This window comes from Theropithecus gelada, chromosome 3, assembly GCF_003255815.1.
Source record: "Theropithecus gelada isolate Dixy chromosome 3, Tgel_1.0, whole genome shotgun sequence".
NCBI classification, from domain to species: Eukaryota; Metazoa; Chordata; class Mammalia; order Primates; family Cercopithecidae; genus Theropithecus; species Theropithecus gelada.
The window spans coordinates 94,031,179-94,046,608 of record NC_037670.1 but is presented as its reverse complement, the minus strand read 5'-3'; the positions used below and the strand labels follow the sequence as shown (position 1 = coordinate 94,046,608).

The window sequence follows — 15,430 nt, the reverse complement described above, 5'->3', positions numbered from 1 at the left end:
CTACTGTCAACTAAGTTAATGCAAAGTCTCTAGTAGTCTGACTACTGGATTTGAATAACCCAAGTGGTTGATTAGTGTTTACAAATAAGTTAATATTAGTTTTGATTACTAACCTCCTGGTATCACAATAGTCCTAACATAATAATCAGTGCCTCTTAGGTACTTCTGGGTCTTCCTTGAGGGAGTCTTGCACGTGTTGAGGAATGAGTCTGTGCTCAGTTGACAGCCACCCATACCAGCAGTGATCTGCCACACCCACCTCCCCTGCCCACACTTGGGGTTGCTGCTTTGCAGTTCTCAAACTTTACAATCCTCAGAGTGCAAAGTGACTCTTCATTCCTTTTAGCCCTCAATGACATTTTTTGTCACAAATGAGAGGAACACTGTCTTCCAAACTGTTTCACCTGTGCTGTAAATCTCATACGACACAGTTCTTTTTACTTCTTCCTGCAGGCCTTTTCTCTTGGAGCTCAAATAGCCATTCACCAGGCTCAAGAGAGAATACACTTTGTTTGCTGCTGTCCATTCCCTGTTTTTCCCATCTCTTCTCTCATTTCTCACCAGAATTCTTTTTTATTTTCTTCAGGAAAACAATCAACCAAACAAGGATAAATCAAACTCATATCAACCAATGCAAATGCCCAGTGGATGTAGTGGGCCAGTGGGCAGGATGAAGGATGTGTAGTAAACCCCTTGGCCCCACTGGTCATGGCTCATCAGGTTTGCCCATAGCCAGTCTTTGAATCCCAATTTAATGAAGTGGGGGTACTTTAAGTCCTCCTTAAATTTAAATATAATCACATTTTTTCATTCCTTAATATATGTCAGGGACTTCTCATTGTTTTCTGATTAAGTTAAAGTCCCTAAAGATGTTGACCAATTTTTTCACTAACTGCTTTCAGTTTTTTCTCTTTCATCAGTGGCAACAACCTTCTCTACCAACCGGACTTCAAACTCCATGTTCTAGAGAAGGGATGGGCTCTAGCAAGTGGGACTATTGCATGACAAGCAAATAGCAGTGCATAGAGCTATTGTGGAATGCCATAGTCACTTATTCTGCAGGTTTACAATAATTCCTGTTTCAGTGTCAATTTATAAATAGCTACTAATTACTAAAAGCATGATTTAAAATCTGCAGGTATAAGCAATAACAAGCTTAGTTAACATCTAAGAATGATGAGAACTGTTTTAGCCTTTACTCAAGTTGTGAACAAATATGATGATGACGACTCTGCTGAAGAACCAAGCAGATGATAAGCAATGACAGTAAATACTAGGTATTGCAAGTTCATTGACATGTTATAAATCAAATAAAGTTAAACTTTCCAATAATTGAATATAACCACTTTAACATATTATTTATGTTGCTTATTTGGCTCGTGAGTATAATTTTGAATAGCAATTTTTGATACTTTACAAATTAAAATAGCATGTGCATAAATGTGCATAATAATATTATTTTACGTTTTTTAAGGAGATGAAACAACTTTTATATGCAAGAGTTTATTCATGTAAGCCAGGAACTATTTTAGTGAGATTTACTTTGTTTCTATTGATTCTATTTAGAGTTGAATCTGTTGCACTAAAACCAAATAATACCGGACAAGGTCTTAAACCAAATTGTTAAGCCTTGTCTAATCATATTATATTATCCATTTGTTCTTTGTTCCATTTGATGAGCATAGTTAAAATCAGGTAACTGAAGTTAACATAACTTGACGCAAAAGCAATGCAAGTTGTATAGCAGAACGGAAGAGTCTATTTTGTGGGCAGCAACCACTAAAAATAATTGTGAGAAATGAGTGTCATAAGGAAAAATTTGACTGTTGACAGATGTGACAATTTATGACAACTAATGAGACCACTTAGCAGAATCTGCCTACCTTTGGTTGCTGTAGGCCAAATTATTAAACAGTGTTGTTAGGATAATAGTTTGGTGATGAGCATTGCAGATGAGTTCATAAAAATTATTGACCCATGAGACTAAATACAGAGACTATTTCAGAAACCAATTGTTAGAAGATACATAAGAATAGAGACACAAAACAATTAAGCATGTGAGGCAATATATATGTTAATTAGCTTGACTTAGCCATTCCACAATGTATACATAGATCAAACATCATGTTTAACACCATAAATATATATGACTCTTATTTATCAATTACAATGAATTTTTCAAAAGGATAGAGCCATCACAACAGATTTAGAAAGTTTTGTCTTGTCATCCTCATAAGGATGTAGGGCATTTATGCAAGAAGATTTACTATTATAGAAATCTTAGTAAATTATAATGAAAATATATGTAAGAAAAATCAACATGTGCATGATTCTGGATAAGGAGCTAAATGAGCATGGAGGCTGAGAAGCACCATAGTAGGTGGTTAATGAAGTAGGTAAAGACTACTAAACAATATCTAGTTGTGACTAGTCATAACTGATGACTGTGGCATCAGTCATGGAGATCAGAAAGAAGGCAGAAGATTGGCTCAATAACAGCTGTTATAATGTATTTTGGTAATAGGGTCGATTTGAGTTTTAAAAAAATAAATCATCGGTAACAATGATACATTAATGATTAATTTCCTTATCCTATGTGGAGAAATATATGATACTATGAATGTTTAAATAACAATGCTAATTAGGTTAGTCTTTTTGCAGATAAACCACTTATTCTGGAAGAAAAAATGCTTATCAGATACATTGTCATTTCTTTATTTTATAGAGGTGCTCTGAGAGTTCAAGTAAAGTTTTCCTTATTTACTTCTTTGTAAAATGGTAGAGCTGGAGTACAAACTCAGGAGTTTGTTTTCTGAATCCTGTGCACTTTTTAAATAACATCATTTAATTTGTGTAGGAAGGTGTGTGAAGATTAAGTTGCCTATTCTACACAAAATATATGTCATTTTTCTGCTGGAATAATCATTTCTAATGTAAATTTGTTCTTATCAACCCTGTTAAACATTCAATCCTCAGGCCCAAACTCCTGGAATCTGAAACTATTTGTTGACTTGCTATTGCTCTTAGGTTTGAGAGTCAGCCTCTTTAGATAAGGTGCAAGTGCTGCGTGATCTCCACCCTTCTATTCATTCCCCAGAATCTCCATAACCAGCAGTCTTAGGGAATCTTATGAATAAGGGCTATTCACCCTTACGAATAGCCATGTTGACTTGCACCTGGTCTGTGGCATTTACCAGGTGCCCTATCACCAGAGTGACTTTCCACATGCTATACTATCTACATGGAACATTCTTCTTTCTCTCTTTGCCAAGCTAAATCCTTCTCATTCTTCATCTCTTGGCTCAGAGGAGCTTTTCTTGGTTGCTCATAATTTAGGACCCTGTACCACTCTTCATAACTCTTACTTCCATTGCTCTTTTATAATGATTTGTGTGGAACTGGATGAATATTTATCTCCCTCACCAGATTGTAAACTCAGAAGAAGAGTGACTTGATCTGTTGAGTTTACCATTGTATCTTCTAATTTCGACTACAGTTCCTAACACCCAGTAAGCTCTTAATATAATGGATATATGAATGAAAGAATGAGTTCCATGAAAGCCAAGAAATAATTGCAAAAGTTATCAATGCCTTTTGTGATATTTATTTTTAAGTTCAAGGAAATACTTAAAAGAGACATTCTTTTCAAAAACCAAAGTATTTTTAGATATTATGTTACATTCATCTTAGCAAATACACCAGCGTATTACTGTTTAAAGGTTTGGTTGTGGAGAAAACCACAGTTTTCAATTCTGACCCACAGTGACTAGGCTTCATTCTATTTAAGACATTTTCTTCCATGCTATGGGTTGAGCTGTGTGCTTCCTCAAACGCTTATCTATTCTAAGGGGAAAGTGGTTTTTTTTTTAAAAGCAGTTACTTCTGTTTAAATGCCAAAATAAATACATGTTAAACAATATTCTCTCTCTGTCTTATTTTTATTTTTAAAATTTTTTGTTAGCCAAGCATTTTAACATAAACTATCAGTAATTGGCTCGTAGTTCAATGACAAAAGATATTTGGAATATCTTTCCTTTGACCCAGGCATGCTTTGGGAGAAAGGGTAAAATAGAGATAAAGTCAAACTTCGCTTGAGTTTGACGTGCTTGGTAATTTGCATACAAGCAATTGGGTCTAGACACCAGTGATGAAAAATGTGATTCTCCTAATATTATGTTTAGTAAGATGTTTTCTTGGAATGAGAGGGTATAAAGATTAATTTCGGATCCTGAAAGAATTGGGATCCTACTTACTTGACCCAACATGTGATATGTCTGAACCCATAGGTTTTAAAAAATCCATTCATGATGTATAATTGATGTTAAATCTAGTGTATTAACAGAGAAACCTAAAAGTTGCAATTAGTGAGATTTTATTATGGTCACTTACTCCATTTTTTCCTTAAAGCTGTGCTTCATAATATTATTTTTTAAATTAATGACCTCTGATGAAAACTATGGACTACATCTTCAGCAAAATTCAGAGATGCACATTCTCGTATCATTTTGCACACAATTTCAGGAGTCTTATATGCACTAGAATTCTTCCACAGATCCTAGACTGAGAATATCTATTCGAGATAAATCTATCCAATTCATGTGTCTTAAATAGAAATGATTTATATTGCTTGTCATCTCTCTCGTTATGATATTTTATATCTAGGCTTTAATTATCAAGACGGAGGAATAAAGGAAATGCTCAAGAGATCCATCATATTCAAATGAAACCTCTTTTTCCCCTCCTTCTCTTCAGGCTATTATTTCTAGACCAGAGCTCTATTGTTCATCCTGTACTGTCCATTGGCTGCCAACCACACAAGGATGCTAATCTAGGCCATTGTATAATTTCATCTTTCTCTGGGCTGTTATGTAATTAAAATAATTTCAGTCTGCTCTCTTGAACATTTTTTTCTACAGGCAATTGTAAAAATATAGAAGTTAAAAAACAAATGAAGGAACAAAAGTATAATTTGTTTTCTTTACTTTTCCATTGCAAAAGAAATTACTCATTGTGGACTTGTTATTTATTTAATTTCAAAATTGAAATATAGTTTCTTTTGTATTTGGTACTGCAGAAAAATTCCTGTTGATTGAAAGTGGTTATTTTCCAAGAATGCTTCAAGGCAGCTGAATTTTAAACATTTCTAAAGCAACTAGTTTTCATATATATAAATGCATAGTGCAACCAAATTAGTGATTTATTTTCTTCTGGAACCTTTATGTCTGAGGATACCAGAAGCAATTTAAATATTCTGTATATAGGTAATAACTTTTACCAACATTCTACCCAGTTGAGAAACTGTTGTTAAATAGGTGCAGCTTCACATAGGTCAATGCCAACACTAAACCAAGTCCCGAAACCTCAATCCAGAATCATGGGTTAACTAAACACACACTCTCTCTCCCATTGTGTGTGCATACAAACACTGGTTACTCTTGAATCCAGTTCCCTCTGCTTCTGTTGGTGATACTTTAGCTGAAAGCTTTGTAGCATTCAGCTACCAATAGCCCTGTCTTGTAAGTCACATTATGGTTTATGGATTCTTCATGATTTGAAAACAACAATATTTGATTTGCAAAATTTCACCTCTCATTAGTACATTTATTTTGGTATTTTGTTCTCTGGCATGAAAAATGTGCTAGGTAAAGACTCCTGTTTAAAATGAGAAGAACCTGAGAAGAGAGTAACCTACCCTCACTGGAAGTGACCAGTGAGTACCTGGGGGTAATACTTCATCTCCTTAGAGGCTCACCACTGTTACAAGGGCCACCACTTGGCCCTAGAGGGAAGATTGGTAGAAAATAGTGAGCACATTCTGTTGCTGGTGAGCATACACCTGTTAATCCAACTTCCCTGAACTGTGAACCGCACTTGCATACTGGAATTCAGAAATGCTATCCACAGCTAGGGAGGAGGCAGGGGGATAGTAAAGATCCCCACATGTTTGTTGAAGATACCCTCTATCTTAACCAAATTTTTACTGAGCACTTCACCTTCCACCTCCCATGAGTTGATTTACAATTTTTTTTTTTTTTTTTCTTCTGAGACGGAATTTTGCTCTTGTTGCCCAGGCTGGAATACAACAGCGCAATCTCAGCTCACTGCAACCTCTGCCTCCGAGGTTCAAGTGATTCTCCTGCCTCAGCCTCCCAAATAGCTGGGATTACAGGCATGCACCATCATGCCTGGCTAATTTTGTATTTTTAGTAGAGAAGGGATTTCACCATGTTGGTCAGGCTGGTCTCGAACTCCTGACTTCAAGTGATCCACTCGCCTCAGCCTCCCAAAGTGCTGGGACAATGTCTTAAAATTACAAGCGATAAAACTATTTTAGCATAAACACACACACATATGCAATTGTACAGATGTACAAATATAAAAAATATATTTACAAACTATATAATGTATCACTACATCAATATCTGATGTGTTACAAAACATGCACACCAATAGAAATTAAGAAAGGGGATAAAAATGAAATAAATGTTATTTTAAAATTAATTTTGAGTTAGTGGATAGAAACTTTTTTACTATGATTTTTAAAAGTGTTGTTTTTAACAACTTTATTAGTATATTCACATACACTATATGGTTTACTCATTTCTATGTACAAGTCAGTGGGTTTTCATATAGTCACTGAGTTGTGCAGCCATCACCACAGTCAATATTAGAACATTTTCATCACCCCCCAAAAGAAACTACCCATTAGTGGTAACTTCATCCTCCTACAACTCTAGGCAACCACTAATCTACTTTTTGCCTCCATAAATTTGTGTGTTCTGCATATTTTATGTAAATCAAATTGTATAGTGTGTATTTTTTGTTTGTTTGTTTTTTGTTTTTGAGATGGAGTCTCGCTCTGTTGCTCAGGCTGGAGTACAATGGCGTGATGTTGGTTCATTGCAATCTCCGCCTCCCAGGTTCAAGCAATTCTCCTGCCTCAGTCTCCCAACTAACTGGATTACAGGTGCACGGCGCCACGCTCAACTAAGTTTTTTGCATTTTAGTAGAGACGGGGTTTCACCGTGTTGCCCAGGCTGGTCTCGAACTCCTGAGGTTAGGCAATCCACCCGCCTCGGCCTCCCAAAGTGTTAGGATTACAGTTGTGAGCCACCGCACCTGGCCTGTATACGGTCTTTTGTGACTATTCTCTTATGTTTTCAAGGTTCATTCATGTTGTAGCATGTATCAGTGTTTCATTCCTTCTTATGTCTAGATAATATTCTATTTTATGGATATAGCATACTTTTTTATCCATTTATCAGTTGGTGGACATTTGGACTGTATTTGGGCTTTCACGAATAGTGCTGCCATGAACACTCAAGTACAAGTTTTTATGTGGAAGTATTTTTTCATTTTTCTTAGGTGTATACATATTACTGAAATTGCTGGGTCATATGGTAACTTTATATTTAACCCTTTGAGGAAGCACAAACTGTTTCCAAAGTGGCTGCATCATTTTACACCCCTACCAGCATATGAAAGTTCCAATTTCTCTGCATCTTCCACAGCATTTGCTGTTTAGCTTTTATTTATAATAAACATTCTAATTGGTGTGAAGTTGTAAATTGTTGGGGTTTTGATTTACAAATCCCTGATGGCTAATGAAGTGAGCATCTTTTCACATGCCTCTCTTTTTAAGACAAATGTCTGTTCAGAACTTTTACCCAGTTTTAAATCGGGTTGCCTGTTATCTTTATCTGTTCACCTCATTTTAAATTGGATTGCCTCTTAGTATTGATTATTGTGTTATAAGGATTCTTTACATATTCTGGATATAAGTCTCTTATCAGCTATGTGATTTGCAGATATTTTCTCTAACTTGTGGGTTATCTTTCCACTTACTTTACGGTGTCCTTTGAAGCACAACATTTTTTAACCTCGAAGAAGCCTAATTAACCTATTTTTTTCATTTCTTTTCTTTTCTTTTTTTTTTTTTTTTTTTTGAGACAGAGTTTTGTCTTATCGCCCAGACTGGAGTGCAATGCCGCGATCTCGGCTCATTGCAACCTCTGCTTCCTGGGTTCAAGCGATTCTCCTGCCTCAGCCTCCCTAGTAGCTGGGATTACAGGCTCACACCACCACGCCCAGCTAATATTTGTATTTTTAGTAGAGATGGGGTTTCACTATGTTGGCCAGGCTGGTCTCAAACTCCTAACCTCAGGTGATCCACCCACCTTGGCATCCCAAAGTGTTGGGATTACAGGTGTGAGCCACCTCGCCTGGCTTAAGTAACCTATTTTTTTGGTCACTTTTGCCTTTGGTCTTATATGCAAGAAAATGTACTCCTCTATTTCATCTGAGAATATTCTTGTTTTAGATCTTACATTTAGTTCTGTGATCCATTTGGAGTTAACTTTTGTGTATGGCATGAGGAATGGAGCTTTACTGTATTCCTTTTCAAAAATGTCATGGTGGTTACGCAGTTGTCCCTGTTGTATTTGTTACAAAGTCCTTCATGGAAGAAGAATTTTAAAAATATTTTGCCCTATTGAATTGTCTTGGCACCTTTGTTGAAAATCAATTCATCGTAAGTGTAAGAGTTTATTTCTGGATTCTCAATTCAATTCCATTGATCTACCTATCTATCCTTAAGCAAGGAACACATTGTTTTAATTACTGTACCTGTGTAGTATAGTAAATTTTGAAATTAGACTCTTCTTCCTATATTAGGATATCTTCATAGAGTTTATATATGTGACCTTCGATGCAGGAATTGGGTAGAAATGCTAGTATCTATCCATATATCAAATACTAGTATAATTAATTTGCTTTCTTGTATTTTAATTTAAAAATTAAATATGAGAAGCTCTGGTATTTTCTTCTGCACCTGAAGAGATTGGTTCATACTATTGAATTGAATTATTTTCTTAAAGTTTGCATTTTAATTAATTAATTTAATTTTAATTATAATTACATTTAATTTTAATAATGTTTTAATTTATTTATTCTTTTATTTCAAATCATCATATCAAGTTCCCAATTTATAATCTTCTTAATTTTTCATTCCCTGTAGTATCATTAATGGTTTTCTTACTGAGTGAATTTAAAAAGATAATATGTTGAAATTTTAAAGACAAAATATACTTAATTATACATATTACTGTGTTCATTTATCTATTAGTGAAATTATTTCATAGTTGGTACAGATTAATGTATATCTTATGAATATATGATGTAAAAGTAAATTCACATACTTTACCTTAGTAAAAAAAAATGTGTTACCAAACGTATTTTTATGCTCTTTTTTTTCTTCTTTTTTTGAGACAGAGTTTCACTCTGTCACTCAGGCTGGAGTCCAGTGGCCTGATCATGGCTCACTGCAGCCTCAACCTGCTGTACTCAAGTGATCCTCCCTCCTCAGCCTCCTGGGACTACAGACATGTGACACCATGCCAACTAATTTTTGTGTTAATTTTTTATAGAGATAGGATCTCCCTATGTTGCCCAGTCTGGTCTTGAACTCCTGGGCTCAAGAGTTTCTCTGCCTTGGCCTCCCAAAGTGCTGCAATTTTAGTGTGAGCCGCTGTGCCCAGCCTATTTTTGTTTTCTTTTTTCATTTATATTTACTTTTTCTCTCTTAATTTCTTCTTCTTCTACAAAAATGTAGTGTTTACAATAAAGGTATCTGTATGTGGAACGTTAGTTATTATAATAATATTGGTGTTTTATATATGACAAACATGCCATAAGCATTAATTCTATTTTTGAAAAATTATTAAACAATTAACAGGTATAGATATTACAACAATGAACACTCATAACATCCAGCTTAAGAAATAGAACACTACAGGTACAATTCAAGTTTCCCATGTATCTCTCTCCCATTGTCGCTCCCATTCCTTCTCTTCTGAATTTGCTGTTTATTTTTTCATGTATGTCTTTACTTTTTATTAATTCATTAACATACTTAATATGTGATATTAATTTGCAAATTTTGGAAATAAAATTTTTTCATATATTCTTTTGCTTGTTTTTTCACTCACCATATTTGCTAGAGTTTACAGTCAATACAAACTATTTGTACAAAATGTTGTGAATTGTTCTTTAAAGTGTTAAAACAATTTACTCTCCTCAAAGTAGTCTATGAGTGTCTCTTGCTCTGTATTTTCAGAGTATGCATTATGATTTATGATTTCTGTTATTTGCTCTTGCTAAAGTTGCATGATGATATTGATTATAGACCATGAGTAACCACCCACAGGTCAGGAAGCAAATGTGATCATCCAGAGCAAAGTGAAAACCCAGAAGCTATGCATTTGGTCCCTGTGCGATAGCAATAAGAAAACAAAACAAAACAGAACAAAGAAATTACTGTTATTACAAAACATGGAACCATGTGATTTCCTTAACCCAGGGACTTTAGCACCTCATAGTCTCCATTAGCAGGCCACCCCCAAGAAAATACTTCATTCTAAGCCAGAACATTGTGCTTGTCATACAAAGACCTTCTAGAACTATCCCTACCCACTTTCAAATAATAGCAATGCCTATGCGCTACCACTTAGAATGGAGGGGCCACAAAGGTATTGATGTTTTACTAGGTAATATTGAGGAATTTACAAAATAGGTGCATAACAACTCTTCTGTCAAAGTAATTACATGAATTTTATCAGTGGGAGTGGACAGATGTTTGGGCACAGTGGCCTTAGACCACATCATATAATGAAAAGTTGTCTTACACGTCTCAGTTAGCTGAGAGTATTTTCCGGAATGACAATCTGGCAAAATAAGCCATCAAAACCAAGTCCCCAGTTGAATCAGCTGGAAAAGAAAGACTTTTACTGCATAAAAAATAGACTCAATAAAGAATATGTAAAATAAATGTTAATAAAAAATGCTTTTGTGGGGAGCATGTTAACTATTCATTTAAGGGGGGGATAACACATTTTCTAATGGTGCTCAATAAGTAAAGTGTTAACTTGGATATTCCTCTAATTTTTGTTAACAGTAGATTCTGACCTGTTCGACGTTTTAATTTTTCGGCACTGTAAGAGAGACACATGCTCTTTCATACTTACTTAGAAGTATAAACATGAATAAAATTATCTCTCATTATAACTACTAATGGTAAAAAAAACTGGTTTAGTGAAACATTTCAATCCATTCCAGAGACAACACAAAAAAGCATTCAAGAAGAATGCTTTTGTTAACGAGGCTGGATATCTATCCTAAAATAAAAGTGACCTGGCATTTAATGATAACTCAGTGATTAACATGCAGTATAATAATATGTGGTTTACTGGATTGTTATAACTCTTCTTAGACATTGAAAGCCACATTTCATTTGTAAAAGTGCATAATTGCAATCAACTCTTTGAAAGTGAATAAACTTCTTTCTTCTATAGTACGATTTTTGAAAGAAAGTTCAAAAACGTTTGGCCCATCTCTGTTCATAGTTCCAATAATTATGAATCTGTCCTAATAAAGTGTTTAGAAGATTTGACTGTTTCATTTAAATGACATTTACCATTTTTTCTTAATTACAGTTTTAATGTAGGTAATATGCAGAAAACTTGGAAATGACATAAAAGTACAAAGGAAAAATAATCCTCAAATCACTGAAATTTTCCTCACATTATCTCTTGGCTCCAACACAAAATAATTTTAGGATTTTGTCCTTTGGTGATCATTTTGTCTGGACTCTATTTCTCATATTTTTTTCTCAGCCATTTCTTGATTATTTTGTGTTGTGATTGCTTATAATATGTTTTCTTGTTTTATCCTATCCTTATAATACGATCTTAAGAATGATTATATATATCTCCTTATTATGCATTTATTTTAAATTGAGTAATACATATTATTAAAGCCCACTATGTATGAAACACTGCATGGGAAAGATATGCATGGGAATATATAGCAGCCAAAGGTCATCTCTTCATGGAACTTACTAACTGCAGTTAAGGTGCAAGTGCCTAAATTTTGGGTGTCAACCCACAACATCCTAAATCTGCTTTGCTGTCTGTACAATGCAGGACAAGGACTGTTGCCTTTTGGTTGAACAATAGCTATTGGATGAACATTTACAAGTAACGAACAAATTAATATTGAACAAGTAGTTATTTCTTACTTATATTGCCATATTCCTTCTGGTAGACACTGGACAGGTAGGATGCTGCTTACTGAATTGTGAAATGTTATACTGTCATGTAACATTTACATAATGCTTTTGAATTAGCAAACTGTTTTATCTTACAGGGTTTCAGTGAAGGTCAAGTAAAGCAATAAATATTTACTTAAAAAAAAAAAAAAAAAGAAAGGTAGTAGGTGGTGTTATTTAAATGGAGTCCTTACAGTATCAAACTACTCATTAAGAGAAAAAATGTTTAGTAACCCCAATCATCTAAAACATGGCCATGTGATTAAAAAAAAAAGAAACATGGCCTTTAAGTTCCAAATATCTATTGCATTTGCTTAATGCACAAATAAAATAGTGTATCTTCTAGAAAGTGTGAGAAAATATATAAAATGCAGCAGAAAATAAGTTAAAAGATGAGTTATATCCAGTTTCTGGTTCAACGAGCTTTGAACATTATACAAGGACAGATCATTTTACACACACACAAATGTGCATGCACACACACATGCAAAATGTATTTAGAGCTTCTCCTTGCATTTGTCACCTGGTTAATTCCAATTTGTCTTTCATTTTTAAAATTAAATATCGCTTTCTTAAACAAAATTTCCCTGAACCTCTTCATCAGGTTTTTTTTTTAAGTTTTTCATATCATCCTGAATTAATTACCTTGTTGTACGAACATCATAGAGTATACCTACACAAACCTAGATGGTATAGCCTACTATGCACCTAGGCCATATGTAATAGCTTACTTTTCCTAGCCTACAAACCTGTACAGCATGTTACTATACTGAATATTGTAGGCAATTTGTGTATATAAACATAGAAAAGGTAAAATAAAAATACAGTTGATTATAAAAGGTAAAACATAATATACCTGGATCAGGCACTTGCCCTGAGTGGAGCTTGCATGACTGGAAGTTGCTCTGGGTGAGTCAGTGAGTGGCTGATGAGTGAACATGAAGGCCTAGGACATTATTGCATGGTACTGTAGACTTCATAAACACTGTACACTTAGGCTACACTAAATTATTAAAACTAAAGTAATTGTGCTATGACATTAGGAAGGCGAGTACGTCAGTAGGTGAAAGGGATTTTTGCGCTCCATTATAATCTTCTGGGCCCAGTGTCATATATGCGGTCTATCCTTGACCAAAATATTGTTATGGGATGCATGTCTGTATTTAGTATCTGTCTCCTCACTAGAGAATAAGCATAAAAAAGGTTCTGCACACTAGCAACGTGTCCAGCATGGAGTGTGAGCTCAAGAAATAGTTACTGCATGCAATAACTCTAATATATAAAAGACTATGGCAGGAAAAGGAGAGAGAAAAATAAAATGTGATGGGAATGTAACAGAAGGGGAAAGCACAATTAATGTGAGTGTTCAAAAGAGACTGTGAAATTTTAAGTGGACCTTAGAAGGTGTGTGTAGAGCTGAATGTGGAGCTTCATAGCCACACATAGAGGGGTGATCTAGAAAGGATGGCTTGGAAGAAGCATGAATGATCATGGTCAATATATCCGTGAGACACAGCAAACACAGTGCCCAGAGCCTATGATATACTGTTAGGGGCCCACGACACATTTTACATTTTAATTTCTTAGAAGAAAATGAATCTAATAATATGAATATATAATAATGAATCCAATGTATGCCAATGCAGGCTTAAAGTGTAGTTTTTAATACTGTTTTTTGGAGTCCACAATGATAAAATTGCACAGGGCCCATGAAAGTCATACTGCAGCCCTCGGAATGATATTCCTCGGAATGATGTTCAGTGGACACTATTTGGCTAGAACTTAGAAAAGGAATAAATGATCTAAGGCTTAAAATGTAGGTTAGCCTCAGGTAAAGGAGCGTACAAATGACAGACTGTAGAGGTTCTTCAAATCTGGGTTGACCTTCAGAGTCTTTTTGTGTTTATGTCTTGCTTACTGCAGGGCTTCAGGAAGAGAATTCTTGCAGGAAGGAATAGAACTGTTTGGTATTAGAAGTTGGGTAATCAGTTAGGAATCTTTTGCCCTGTCTTACACCGGAGTTGAAGAAATTACAGTAGAAAGAAAGGGAGGAGATGGATATTACAAAAAATCAGATAAACATGCACCCAGAAATTATAGATCATATATGGAAAAGCTTCCTTTTCCCAACAGAACCCTCCAAATCATAATTATATATTTGTATTCCCTGTAACAGTAAGTTCCATATGAGGAAGGACTATATTAATCTTACTGCTGTGTCCTCAGGACATTGAACACAAGGCACTCAAGAAAACAGGAGAGTTAGACTCTTGTAAAACTGTATAAACCATTGTAGCTAGAATAGGTCCCTGACCAATCCATCCCAATCATCAAAGCAAATGCCCAAAGCCTGGGTATGTGACATATACCTTCCAATTGATTGATGGTTTGATTATTCTGTAGAGCAAAACAGAAGTAACAACATATACATTAACTATTGCCTATTTTAAAGTTAATTTTAAATCATTCTTACTTTTTTCTAAATTCAGAAATCTTTGCTTATGGTCTGTAATTAAATCTATATTTATAATCCCAATTTATAGGTTTATATGCAGCATTAACTCATATCATGTACAGAGAAAGCTACAATTACATAAAACCATGTGATATGCAATGAGTACAGTTGTATTGTATACAGATTTGTTAGCTTTCTCAGTAAGTTTCTCAGCAAGTGTCATTTGTACACCTAGCATGTAGCAAGCCTTGGGTGGAAATACAGGATGAGTATGACCTGTGATGGCACATGTTGGGTAGAAGGGGAGCACCTAGTCTAGCAGGAAGGTTAAGGCAAGGCCTTAACTAAGGAGAAGTAATGTCTGCCTCAAGTCTTAAAAGAACAAATGCTAGTCAGGTAGGAAGCAGAAGCAGAAGTGCACACACATTTATCAAATTACAAGAATTAGACTTGTTTAAAAATACTCTGGCAACCTTTGGAGCAACAGTTTATACATTGCAAGAGATTATCATGTTTTTTTACCACTGTTCAGCTATTCTTCATATTCGTTAGGAAAGACAAATAAAAACAGCATAAAGCTTATGAATTCTCTTAGGTTGAAGAGAAAATATTCACAGTGTAGTATGTATATTTTGATAAATATTTTTATTAATAACTAAATCTTTATTAAATAAAATTAAGAAACAATATATATTTAAAATATATATTTTAAAATATATACTTTTTTTTGCACAAAGCTAGCTGTGTAGCATTGATGATTAAATAAGCTGCCTATCTGTGTTTGAGAGTATCTTTTCTTGGAGACAGAGGAAGAGACTAAGTGAATCTTCCATAAACTTCCAAACTGTGATTCACTGATTCGGTAAGTTGAG

The 15,430-nt window shown here is 34.7% G+C and overlaps 1 protein-coding gene across 4 annotated transcripts in view; it reads left to right on the top strand.

The window, feature by feature from the left end:
* Window positions 1–15,430, top strand: part of HDAC9 (histone deacetylase 9) — a 910,741-nt gene that overhangs the window by 628,523 nt on the left and 266,788 nt on the right. The window lies entirely within an intron of this gene.